The following is a 14,337-nucleotide window of genomic DNA, read 5'->3' as shown; positions in this document are numbered from 1 at the left end:
AACCGAGCTATGCTTAGTGCCGGATGTATTGATCCCTGCCAAGTTCAAGGTTCCAGAATTTGAAAAATATGACGGAACAAAGTGTCCCATGGCACATATTACCATGTATTGTCGGAAGATGGCTGCACAATCTCACGACGATAAGTTACTGATCCATTTTTTCCAAGACAGCTTTACTGGGTCAGCTGCTCGGTGGTACGTACAGCTAGATCGAAACCGTATTAAGACTTAGAAAGACTTAGCAAGGGCCTTCATAGCTCAATACAAGCATGTGGCTAAATTAGCCCCTGATCGATTGTCATTGCAGACTATGGAAAAGAAGCAAAGCGAGAATTTCAAGGAATATGCCCAAAAGTGGAGAGATACAGCAGCGCAAGTTCAGCCACCTCTCACTGATAAGGAGATGACTATTTTGTTCATAAATACACTCCGAGCTCCATTCTATGAGCGCTTGATCGGTAATGCCACGAAAAACTTTGCAGATTTGGTCTTATCGGGAGAAATAATAGAAGGAGCTATCAAAAGTGGAAAAATTGAAGGGCATGAAGTTGCCAGCTCGAAGAAAAAGAGTACGCCCAAGAAGAAAGAAGGGGATGTGCAAGCAGTCGCTCACGATGGCCAACAAGCCCACAACTTTAACCTATATTACCCGTACCCCCCATACCAACCCTTCTATCCGAACATAGACAACATCACACAAAACCCATATGTGTACCAACCTGTCCCGCAACCATCATTTCAAACCAATGTTCTTCCACAAACTCCACCATCAAGACCGGTAGTTTCAACCAATAATCCTGGCCATGGTCAAAGAGGACCTAAAACTATCCCAGAAAGACCAAAGTTTGATCCTATTCCAGTCCCTTACACTACATTGCTGCCACAACTCATAAAAAATTGACTCCTTGCTCGAACCCCTTTAGAACCACTCCGACCACCTTTCCCGAAATGGTATGACCCGAATGCGCATTGTGATTACCATTTTGGAATTCAAGGGCACTACACTGAGAATTGTACTGCTTTAAAACATAAGGTCCAAGCACTCATTAAGGCAGGACTTTTAAATTTTGCCAAAAAAGATAATTCAAATGTTGATGGGAATCCCTTGTTTAACCATGGAGGTCCGATAGTGAATGCAATACATGAAGGGATGATTCGAAGGGTGAAAAAGAATGTTGGCGAGATTCGAACACCGATGGATAGAGTGTTTAAGGCGTTGTCCAAAATAAAAGCCATCACTCCAGAACCGATAGAGATAAAAGAAGTAGGACATGATCTCACCCTTTCTTGCAAATTCCATATGGGGGTTGTTGGACATTCCATTCAAAATTGTGATGGCTTTCGTCTTAAGTTGCAAGAGCTGATGGATTTGTCAGAGATCGAGTTTTATGAAGAAAGTGAGGAGGAAGAATTTTGGAAAAAGACAATTCCCTTTTTGTATGAAACCTTTCGATTCGTGGGGTGCAAGGCATCGGACGAGGTCAATCAGGTTCCACGAATGTTTGGTGAGCTATCAATCCATATGATCAAAGATGAAGAACTTAACGAGATCCCTGTGGTGTATCCAGTACCGCCAGGAGAGGAGCTAAGCAATTGGACAGCCACGGAATTGCCCATCATCTTTAAGTCTTCCGAAATGTAATGAACAATTTTATCTAAATGCCTATGCCCAAGGGTGTTAAGAGTAATTTCTTGTTTAAGTAGGGCTTTCTGTTACCTTCATCATTTAAATAAATGACAATGCATAATGTGCTTCATAATTCATCAACCTTTTTGCATGTTTCCTTTCACCTATTCTTTTAGCCAATAAATACTCGCCCATACACGCGTCCAACTTTACCTGTTTGCAGGTCTCTAAATAATGAACACGAAGACAATCTAGACAACGATTTGAATATCGATTTTGAGATGATTCCTAACGTTGATGAATTGAAAAATGAAGAGGAAGTGGATGACTATGGCTTACCCCCTGATTTGTCGAGAATGCTGAAACAGGAGGAAAAGGAGATTTTACCTCATCAGGAACTCACAGAAATGATTAACCTCGGAAATGGGGAAGAGAAGAAAGAGGTTAAGATTGGCACCTCGCTGTCATCCGATGAACGGCAGAAGCTAGAAGAATTGCTCCGTGAATATGTGGACGTGTTTGCGTGGTCATATCAGGACATGCCAGGTCTTAATACTGACATTGTTGTCCACAGGTTACCTATGGGACCAGATTGCAAGCCTATTAAACAGAAGTTGAGAAGGATGAAGCCAGAAATGTTGCTGAAGATTAAAAAGGAAGTAAAAAAGCAATTCGATGCTGGATTTTTAGAGGTGGCTAAGTACCCTGAATGGGTGGCTAATATAGTTCCAGTTCCTAAGAAGGATGAAAAAGTTCGAATGTGCGTCGATTATAGGGATTTGAACAGAGCGAGTCTGAAGGATAGTTTCCCTTTGCCACATATTGATACTCTTGTGGACAACACAGCAAAACATGCTTTGTTCTCATTCATGGATGGCTTTTCTGGTTACAATCAGATTAAGATGGCACCCGAAGATATGGAAAAAACAACGTTCGTGACCATGTGGGGAACGTTTTGTTACAAAGTAATGCCATTTGGATTGAAGAATGCAGGCGCCACCTACCAAAGGGCAATGGTAGCTTTGTTCCACGATATGATGCATAAAGAGATAGAGGTATATGTGGATGACATGATTGCAAAATCTCATACAGAAAGGGATCATACTGTCAATCTCAAGAAACTATTCGAGAGATTGCGGAAGTTCCAGCTCAGGTTGAATCCTGCAAAATGCACTTTCGGTGTAACCTCTGGGAAATTGTTGGGGTTCATAGTCAGTGAAAAAGGAATTGAAGTGGACTCGGATAAAATACGAGCTATTCAAGAGCTACCACCTGCCAAAACGCAAAAAGAAGTGAGAGGATTTTTAGGGAGGTTGAATTACATTGCTCGATTTATATCCCAACTCACCTACAAATGTGATCCAATCTTCAAGCTGCTTCGGAAACGAGACCCAGGAGAATGGAATGAAGAATGTCAAATAGCCTTTGATAAAATCAAAGAATATCTCACAAATCCACCGGTGTTGGTGCCACCGACGGTCGAAAAACCTCTTATTTTGTATTTGACTGTGAACAAGAATTCAATGGGATGTGTATTGGGACAACATGATGAAATTGGGAAGAAAGAACGAGCCGTATATTACTTGAGCAAGAAATTCATGGAGTATGAATCCAAATATTCTGCGCTCGAAAAGATGTGTTGTGTGCTAGCATGGACCGCCCAGAGGCTCCGACAGTATATGTTGTATCACACAACATGGTTGGTGGCGAAATTAGATCCCATCAAGTATATTTTTGAAAAATCCTGCCTGTCCGGAAGAATAGCTCAATGGCAAGTGCTATTGTCTGAGTACGACATTGTGTATGTGTCCCAAAAATCAATCAAAGGGAGCGCCATCGCCGATTTCCTTGCAGATCGAGCTAATGAAGATTATGAATCCGTAAGTTTCGATTTTCCAGATGAAGATTTGATGGCCGTTTTGCATGTAGAAGAGGTTGGTCCCAATGAACTTAATCCATGGAAGGTGTATTTTGATGGAGCATCCAATGCTTTGGGGCACGAAATTGGGGCAGTATTGATTTCTCCGAACGGAAAGTACTATCCAGCCACGACGAGATTGAATTTCAATTCTACTAACAATATGGCAGAGTATGAGGCGTTGGTAATGGGATTACAAGCAGCAATTGAGATGAAGGCTGACGCGATAGATGTTTACGGAGATTCGGCTTTAGTGATATGCCAAATGAAAGGTGAATGGGAAACTAGAGATCCTAAACTAGTTTCATATAAAAAGCTTGTTACAGAATTAAGCAAACAGTTCAAAAAAATCAGCTTCAACCATTTGCCTCGAGAAGAGAATCAGATTGCTGATGCTTTGGCCACCCTCGTAGCGATGTTCAAAATAAAAGAGGCGACTGATGTACGCCCTTTTGATTTAGAAGTCCGCGAAGTCTCCGCACATTGCTTGAATGTTGAAGAAGAGGTTGATGGTAAGCCGTGGTATCATGATATCATGCAATACATCAAGCACCAGGCATATCTTGAGAATGTCACGGATAATGACAAGCGAACTCTTAGAAGATTAGCAATGAGTTTCTTCCTTAGCGGAGAAGTGCTCTACAAAAGGAGTCGAGATCAAGTACTCTTGAGATGTGTGGATGTTGTGAAAGCCAACAAAATAATGAAAGAAGTCCACGAAGGAACTTGTGGAGCTCATGCTAATGGACATATGTTGGCTAGACAAATTATGAGAGCTAGTTATTATTGGTTGACGTTGGAATCAGACTGCATAAACTTTGCTCGAAAATGCCATAAGTGTCAAGTATACGCTGATAGGATCCATGCTCCACCAGCCCCATTGCATGTTTTCACAGCACCTTGGCCATTTTCAATGTGGGGAATGGATGTGATTGGACTTATTACGCCAAAAGCCTTTAATGGACATCGATTCATATTGGTGGCCATCGATTATTTCACGAAATGGGTAGAAGCAGCTTCCTATGCCAATGTGACACAAAAGGTGGTGTGCAAGTTCATCTAAAAGGAGATCATATGTCGGTATGGGCTTCCAGAAATGATCATTACGGATAATGCAAGCAATTTGAATGGTGCGATGGTGAAGGATGTTTGCGCTAAATTCAAGATCAAGCATCATAACTCGACAACTTACCGTCCGAAGATGAACGAAGCGGTAGAGGCAGCCAACAAAAACATCAAAAAGATTGTCGAAAATATGACTGAAGTTTATAAAGACTGGCATGAGAAACTTCCTTTTGCCTTACATGCATATCGAACTTCTGTGCGTACCTCCACCGGGGCAACTCCGTACTCATTAATATACGGTGCAGAAGCAGTTCTACCTGTTGAAGTAGAAATCCCATCATTGAGGGTGTTGATGGAGACAAAATTGGAAGATGCTGAGTGGCTCCGCTCCCGCTACGAACAGTTGAATCTGATTGAGGAGAAAAGGCTGACGGCTCTTTGTCATGGTCAGATGTACCAACGAAGGATGATGCGAGCATACGAGAAAAAAGTTCATCCCAGACAGTTCCGAGAAGGAGAGTTGGTTCTCAAGAGAATACTCCTTAATCAAACTGATTTTCGGGGAAAATGGATGCCGAATTGGGAAGGGCCATACGTGGTAAAGAAGGCTTTTTCAGGAGGAGCTTTGATTTTGGCTGACATGGATGGGGGAGATCTGCCTAATCCAATAAATGCGGATGCAGTGAAGAAGTACTATGCTTAAAAAAAAAATGAAAGGGGTTCGTGTTGAAAACCCGAAAAGGCCAGCTCGTACCTAAAGGAGGGGGTTCGTGCTGAAAACCCGAAAAGGGCAGCTCGTACCTAAGAGAGGAGGCTCATGCCGAAAACCCTAAAAAGGGCGGCTTGAGGCCGAAAAAAATAGGAGGATAGAATGGAATTTTGGGATGTCAGCCTAAAGGGAACACAAGATGGAGGTAAAAATACACAATGAATGGAGCTCCACAATTTCACAAAATAGGGGAAGTTAAGGAGTCTGCAACCTACAGATTTGCTCAAAGCATCAAACAAGGACAATTCTTGAAGTCGAATATTAGATTGTTCTCTCTTAGTGGTCTAAGTGTTCATTACTTAAAGATCTCATGTTTGCCCTGTAAATTCTGTTTGCCTTGAACTATTTGATTCCTCATATATGAAGTTCTTCTTCGCCTCTTTATTTTAACTCTTTCGTAATTTACCATCCCATGATTCACATAGTGATTGTCATAGAAATGAATGATGATTGGTAAAAGACATAAACTAATTAAGCAAGAAATTACACCCATTGTTCAGCAAAAGACTTAAGGATGGAAAAAAAGAATGGCAGAGCCCTGAACCTAAGGCAAAGTCAGATGTCAAAAGAGAGGATACTTAGGAAAAATCTGGAGTTACCTAAATTCTACAGGAGGAAAGAAAACAGGCAAAGAAGATCGAAAGTTGCAGTGAAAAATCGGATGAAGCAAGAGGAAGGTCTTTGAACCTTAATGAATCGTAAACATGAAAAGCATTCAATCATGTCAATCATGCATACATGCCTAGCCACGCACTTGACAAGAATCAAAATTAATTCATGTCCCAAGCGTCGAAGGTAGAAAGTCACTCAACCTAAAGGGTTGAGATTGTAAAACTTTGATGGAAAAATTTGAGTTTTTTCATTCCATGTTAATCCAATTAAGTTAGCATTAAAGAATTTAAATCGAACCTGTTGTGAGATAGGTTGAGCCTAGATTAAGTCTAGGAATTTCAATTTTTAGATCGAACCTGTTGTAAGATAGGTCGAGCCTAGATTAAGTCTAGAAATTTCAACTTTTAAATCGAACCTGTTGTGAGATAGGTCGAGCCTAAATTAAGTATAGGAATTTCAATTTTTAGATCGAACCTGTTGTGAGATAGGTCGAGCCTAAATTAAGTTTAGGAATTTCAATTTTTAAATCGAACCTGTTGTGAGATAGGTCGAGCCTAGATTAAGTCTAGGAATTTCAATTTTTAGATCGAACCTGTTGTGAGATAGGTCGAGCCTAAATTAAGTTTAGAAATTTCAATTTTTAAATCGAACCTGTTGTGAGATAGGTCGAGCCTAGATTAAGTCTAGATCGAACCTGTTGTGAGATAGGTCGAGCCTAAATTAAGTTTAGGAATTTCAACTTTTAAATCGAACCTGTTGTGAGATAGGTCGAACCTAGATTAAGTCTAGGAACTTCAATTTTTAAATCGAACCTGTTGTGAGATAGGTCGAGCCTAGATTAAGTCTAGGAATTTCAATTTTTAGATCGAACCTATTGTGAGATAAGTCAAGCCTAAATTAAGTTTAGGAATTTCAATTTTTAAATCGAACCTGTTGTGAGATAGGTCGAGCCTAGATTAAGTCTAGATCGAACCTGTTGTAAGATAGATCAAGCCTAAATTAAGTTTAGGAATTTCAACTTTTAAATCGAACCTGTTGTGAGATAGGTCGAACCTAGATTAAGTCTAGGAACGTCAATTTTTTAGATCGAACCTGTTGTGAGATAGGTCGAGCCTAAATTAAGTTTAGGAATTACAATTTTTAAATCGAACCTGTTGTGAGATAGGTCGAGCCTAGATTAACTCTAGGAATTTTAATTTTTAGATCGAACCTGTTGTGAGATAGGTCGAGCCTAAATTAAGTTTAGGAATTTCAATTTTTAAATCGAACCTGTTGTGAGATAGGTCGAGTCTAGATTAAGTTTAGATCGAACCTGTTGTGAGATAGGTCGAGCCTAAATTAAGTTTAGGAATTTCAACTTTTAAATCGAACCTGTTGTGAGATAGGTCGAACCTAGATTAAGTCTAGAAACTTCAATTTTGTAGATCGAACCTGTTGTGAGATAGGTCGAGCCTAGATTAAACCAAGGAATTTTAATTGAATTTGTTCTAACATGGGTCAAGCCCAGATCAAGTCTAGAAATTTCATTTTAAATCGAACTTATTTGGAGATAAGTCGAGTCTAGATCGATTTGATTAAACCAATTGGCTTCGAGATAAGCCAAATGCGGTGTCTACGTCTTTGCACTATCCTTGATTCTCAATAATGTACAAAGAGGGGCAACTGTAGACACCTAAAACAAAAAATTTAAATTATAAAATAAAATATATAAAATAAATAAAGAAAAATATATATATAAAAAAAAGGGACGCCCAGCCATCCCGTCCCCCACCCACTACCCGTGATGGGGTTCTGGCCACCAACTCCCTGGTGCCAGAACCCCCTCGCCGGGTTGTCCAAGCTCTTTAAAGGGGCACCTGCAAAAAAATCGGGGGGGGGGGGGGGGGGACAAAAAACAAAAAAAAGCAAGCAAAAGAAAAAAAAAGAAGAAGAAGAGAGAGAGAGGTGAGAGGTCGGCAAAGGAGAAAGAAAGAAAGAAGAAGCCAACGGGGAGAAGAAGGAGAAGGAGAAGGAGAAAGAAAGGAAGAAAGAAGAAGAAGAAAAAAGAGAAGGGGGACCCGCGGGGAGAAATGAGAGAAAGAGAAGGAGAAAGAAAGAAAGAAGAAGCCAACGGGGAGAAAAATGAGAAGGAGAAAGAAAAGAAGGAAGAAGAAAAAGAAAAAAGAGAAGGGGGACCCGCGGGGAGGGAGAAGAAAAGAAAGAGAAAAAGAAAAAAGAGAAAGAAAGGAAAGAAAGGAAAAAAAGAAAGAAAAGGAAAATAAAAAAGAAGACAAAGCAAGTTGACCAAGAAACAAGATAAGAAAAAAGTTGTGGGCTCTTGAATTCACCTGGGTTTCGTCGGACTCAAAATTAAGTAAGTTTTGCATTTTTTGTTATTTGAGTTATTATATTATTAGTATTAATTTTATTAACATTCAATATAGTTTTTACAAAAATTATAAATGTATTTATAAAATAATAAATAAGAAAAATATATTTAAGAAATCAAATAAATAATTAAATAATAATAATAACGATAACAAGAGTAAGTAAATGCGAAGAATAAAATAAAAAAAGAGAAAGAAATAGTTATATTATAAATATATTTAGATAGTTGTAAATATAATATACATACAAAAATACATGATACGAATATAAAAATATATATATATATATATATATATATATAATGAATGAAAAAATAAAATGATTATTGGAAAAATTTCACTTAAGAAAGGCAAAGAGTTGCTTTTTTTTAAGTGAATTTTTTTTGGGTGCAAAGTTCGAGACGGATTTTCACCGAAGCGTCGGGATAAGTCCGAACTCTAAACTCCAATACCCGTTAAGTCAAACAGTCATTGTTAAAAAATAATATATGTAGGAAATTTTGTTACACTCGAATTAATTTAAATAAATATTACTAAATAAAGTTAATCCAATCGTTTAAAAATTAATTAATTATTTATTAGATAAGCTTTGTAATCAAGTAAAAAAATTGACCAACAACAAATATGGATTTGAATAGAAAACCAAAAAAATAAAGTATATATAAATAATAAATAATAAATAATCAATTTTTTTTTTTAAACAATCAATAAACGCGCGCATGTAGATACCATCACTTTATACTGTCATTGCATGCCGCTCTTATTTTGCAAATGGCGCGGGAATCCCGATGATGGGATTTCCCTGAGGAGCTTGTAGAGACGAGTTCTTCCGGGGATATCTCTAGGTGAAGAGAATTTCGAGGCTTCACCAAAGCGTTGGGATGGTCTTCGAATAATTTTCCAATAAAAGATTACCGACTCCATCATTTAAAATAAACAAGTCACGACATCATTCTACGCTTGCATCATATGCATACGTAAAACCAAGTGAAAAACTCAGTCTGGCAATTCAATAAAAATTTAATTAATAAAATAGGGATTAAACTAAGAAAATGCTATATTAAGATAACTTAAGATTAAATGGTACCGTTCGTAGAACGGGCGTCACGGAGGTGCTAACCCTTCTCCGTGCATAACCGCACTCCCGAACCCATATCTAAAAAACGTGGACCAGTTCTCGTTCTTTCGACGGACCTAAAATTAATTTAGGACTTCGTCGATTAAGAATCGGGTTAATAGGTGACCAATCACACCTAGATAAAAAAGATTGGTGGCGACTCCCTAACTGATTTTAATTTTCGCCCGACGTCTGGCGGACGGGTTCCCGGACCCGCACGTCATGACAGCCATGTATAGATAAATAGGCCACAGAGCTATGTGGTAAAGGTCACCTCGCGATAGACTGATTTTGGCATTTGGTAGGTCTCCATTTTGATGTTTTCACTCCTCTGAGTCCATCACAAGCGTACGCATATGGTTGGGTGCGATGTATGTCGGCACAATGTGCCATTTGACTTATGTAAATGTGGTTATGTATGAACCTACTTGGAAGGCCAACATATGGCCCTATAAACATTTTTATGAATTATGTGCCAGAGATGATATATTATATTTGGTTTTGTTGTGAACATTTGATTATGGAATCCCTTGTCTTTGTGTTATAACTCTGAGATTTGCTCGGGTCTAATGGGCTTGGCTGCTGGGCTCGTGCATCGATCACGGACCCCGGGGTTTAGGTTGTGACAAAGTCAATCAATGGGACGTCCTACGGTGCTTGGAGGGAGATTTTAACATAATAAGGTCAATCGAGGAATGCATGGGTTGCACTAATATTGATAACTCAATGATGCATTTTGGAGGGTTTATTGAGGACATTGGTTTCGTTGACATGCTTATGATGGGAGGTAGATTTACTTGGTGCGACCATAGGGAGAATGCTACGTTTAGCCAATTGGATAGGTTCTTAATCTTAGTGAAAATTACAGAGAGATTTTCAAATCTTGTGTAAAAATGTCTCCTAGCTTCAATATTTGATCACAACCCTATGTTACTTGATTCTAAGGAACAAAATTAGGGTCTTAAGCCATTCCACTTCTAAGTTAGGCACAAATGTTTAAGGAAACTTGGAAAGGCATAGAAAATCTTGGCAGTAGAAGAGTGACAATTTGGCATAGACTGAGGCACACTAAAAACAATATTAAGACTTGGCAAAAGTCAGTTTATGGTGTGTTAGTGTAAAAATTATAGAACTGGAACTAGAAGTACATCATATGTCTTAGTCATGATGCAGACAAAAGTAAAGCTCTAACAAGATTAAAAGGTGAGATATGGAAGCTTTTAGGAATTGAAAAGCGTTAGTGGTAACAAAAAGCTTGAGTCAATGGCACTTAGAGGGGATTATATTATGCGGTACTTCCATAATGTCGCTTCTGCAAGTAGGCGAGGGAACTACATTGGTAAAATTATCAGCCATGGTCAGACAATTGAGGATCCTATAGAGATCAAAAAAGAGGTTGCACGACACTTCAAAACTCTTTATCAGTTCACACCGATTCTTAGGCTCAATAATCTGAACTGTGGGATTGCTAAACTTTTGGACCGGTATGCAAAATCACTTGAACTTCCTTTCTCTGAGCAGGAGATTTTTTATACTATTAGCAATAGTGATGGCAGCAAGGCATTGGGACTAGATGGCTTCAATTTTAGCTTCCTCAAGAGCCAATGGAAGTCATTAAAAAGGATGTCATGCGTTTTGTGACAGTGTCAAAATTTCGAAGTTGTTGATAAAAGGGATAAATGCCTCTTCCATACTTTAGTCTTGAAGTGTGCCAATCTAAGTGGATTAAATGAATATTGCCCATCAGTTTAGTCAGATGCCTTTACAAAATTGTGGCTAAGGCACTTGCTTTGAGATTGCAAAAAGTTATTGATGAGGTTGTGGGTATCAACCAATTTGCCTTTATTAAAGGGAGGCAGCTTGTTGACTGTGCATTTACAACGAACAAGCTAGTGGATACTATGAAAGAGAATGGTAATTGAGGCATTATTTCTAAAATTAACTTCAAAAAAGCATTTAATAGTGTTGCATAGAGCTTTCTTCATTTTGTCATGAAATCAATGGGTTTCAGTGACAAATGGTGCATGTCGATTATGTCATGTATCACTGCCGCCTCTGTATCTGTGCTAGTTAATGGTTCCCCTACAAAAAAGCTCAAGATGGGTCGAGGCCTTCGGCAAGGTAGTCCCTTATGTGCCCCCTCCCCCCTTATTGTGGTTGAAACCTTCAATGCATGTGTGTACAAAGCAGCTGACAGACAACTATTTAAAGGAATAGTCATTGGCTTGGCTGGAATGTTTTCTTCCCACCTTCAATATGCGGACAACACGATAATTCTCTATCAACCAAATTCCAATTATCTTTTCAATATTAAACGTCTACTGAAATGTTTTTAGGCTATTTTCGGACTCAAAATAAATTTCAATAAGAACTATATCTATGGTGTGGGAATCCATCAAAGCTTGGTAAACCAGTAGGCTGATTTGATTAAGTGTTGAGTAGGCAACCTCCCTACTACCTACCTTAGGCTTCCTTTAAGGGTTGCTCTGCATTCCACCAGCCTTTGGCAGCCTATTATTCACAGATCAGAAGGCAAGCTATACATGTGGAAAGCCAAGACATTGTCCATGAGTGGCACACTTACTTTGCTAAGATTAGTTCTAAGTAGTTTGCCACTATTCTACATGTCTTTATTTTAGATGGCAAAAAAGGTCAAACATGAAATTAAGAAAATTCAGAATGAACCTAAGGGCCTTTGGAGATGTATTGTGGCTGAAAAATTAGGCTTGGGTCAAAGAAGTCTAACACCTAGTCTCCAAAATAATGTTAGAATGTCCGAAATTTGGAGAAACATTGTTAAACTTTTTATATGGAGGTGATACTTTTAGTTTTTACATTATTGAGGGTCTTGTTGTGTCCTTAGGTAATGGAAGTAGAATTAAATTTTGGGATGAGGAATGGATTGATGGGTGCATCTTTAGATTTGAGTTTCCAAGAATTTATGCCTTAGCTGTGAAAAGGATGGGAAAGTTAATGATTATGGCATTTGGGATAAGGATGAATGGACTTGGAATGTTGAACTTAGGAGAAATATCTTTGCTTGGGAGAATGAAAAATTGAGTGCTTTAATTAGTCTTATTGAGAACCAACCACTCAATAAACATTTCCAAGACAAGTTAATTTGGAAGGGCAGCACTAGTGGGGATTACACAGTTAAATCTTTTTGTAGACAAGTTATGCATGCCAATACAACCTATGCCACCCCATTGAAAACTCATATGGTCCGATCTTGCTCCTTTTAAAATCAAGATCTTCTGTTGGCAGCTAGTGCGAGACAGATTAGCTGTCAAGGCAGCATTGGTGAGTAAAGGATCATTGATGAGCAAACTACCAATTGCCCACTTTGTAGTAAGGAAATTGAAACTGTTAGCTACTTTTTCTTTTCATACAATAACACATTGACTCTTTGGTAGCAATGGGGAGTTATATGGAATGTGAGTTGGGTCTCCCACCATAAGCCTTTAGCCTATATCCTTTTATGGTTTAAGTTTGCTAAATCTTTGAAAAATGACTTAAATGGGATAATGGTGTGCTATGCCAACATTTAGACAATTTGGACTGCTAGAAATGGTATTGTTCATGAGGGTAAACAATGGGATGGCTGCCAAGTCTTCGAGCTTATGAAAGTTAGAGTTGCTTGGTGGATGAACGCCAAGTGGCTTGATCTTAACCTATATATAGATGACCTAGTAATACAGCCAAATAAAAGTAGCAGGGCATTTTCCGAAGGCTAAGAGAAGGGTGTTGTGAGAGAAACTTGAACAAGGGGCACTTAAATTCAACACAAATGGTGCTTCAAAAGGCAACCCGGGTGATTCTAGAATTTGTGGCATTCTTCAAAATGATCAAGGGGACACACTCGCCTATTTTTCAAAATCTATTAGACACTTGGATTCCAATTTGATAGAGCTTTTAGCACTTAAGGACACTGTCTTAATTTATGCTACTACTAACTGATGACTATCTCACCCTATTTTTCTTTAATGTGATTCTTACAACGTGGCAAAATGAATTTCTAACCCTGTTGATATACCTTGGAGAATGAGGCCTATTGCCATTTTGATTTTAAATTTCCTAAAAAAAATTCAGCACTAGGGTATTGAGCACATTCCTAGGTCATCCAATGAGGAAGCTAACGAGCTTGCTAAACAGGGGGTTCAAAGGACAAGTAACTTGCTGTGGATCACACCAGAGATAACCACTTTCAACCCAAGGATGACTGATGTGGAACATGATTGATGAGTTCATTGTGATTCTTGTGAGTTTGAATGCATTCTGGAACTGTGTGACAATGATGGTTGCTATTGTGACTACCTTGCATGTTTTCCTAGGGTGGATAATGGAATTGTGATTGATGAGTCATTTGTGGCAAATGTTGATGTTGAATGATCTGAAACTTATCTTTGTTAAATTAATAGTCAACATTTTTTTGGGGAATTTTTGTTTATGGATGGCATGTGATTGAAATGTATAGATCATGTCCTTCCATTGTTTGTTTAGTTTTGCACCGGGGAAAATTAAGATTATTGGGTGCTGAAAAGGGTGGTCATGCTGACCCCTTTACTTTGTACAAGCAGCAAATTGGTTGGCCTTTTTTGTTTATGTACAGGTACTATATTCAATAAAATACATATGCTTTTTTTTTAAAAAAAAAAGAAGAGATATTTTAAAATATAAAAAATTGTCTCAAGAAACTCAGATCGTGAGCAACAACATAATTCAACTAATGATGGTATTCAACAATTTCTAAACAAAGTTGTGTTAAATTTGATCTAAGCGCTCTTCCGGCAGATCCTGAGTTGAGGAAAAAAATTTTTAATTATTATTATTATTTTAGTTATGACACTATTCAAAAAAATTTCT

This window comes from Theobroma cacao, chromosome 10 (genome assembly GCF_053813885.1).
Source record: "Theobroma cacao isolate CCN51 chromosome 10, ASM5381388v1, whole genome shotgun sequence".
NCBI classification, from domain to species: Eukaryota; Viridiplantae; Streptophyta; class Magnoliopsida; order Malvales; family Malvaceae; genus Theobroma; species Theobroma cacao.
This window is presented reverse-complemented; position numbering follows the sequence as displayed.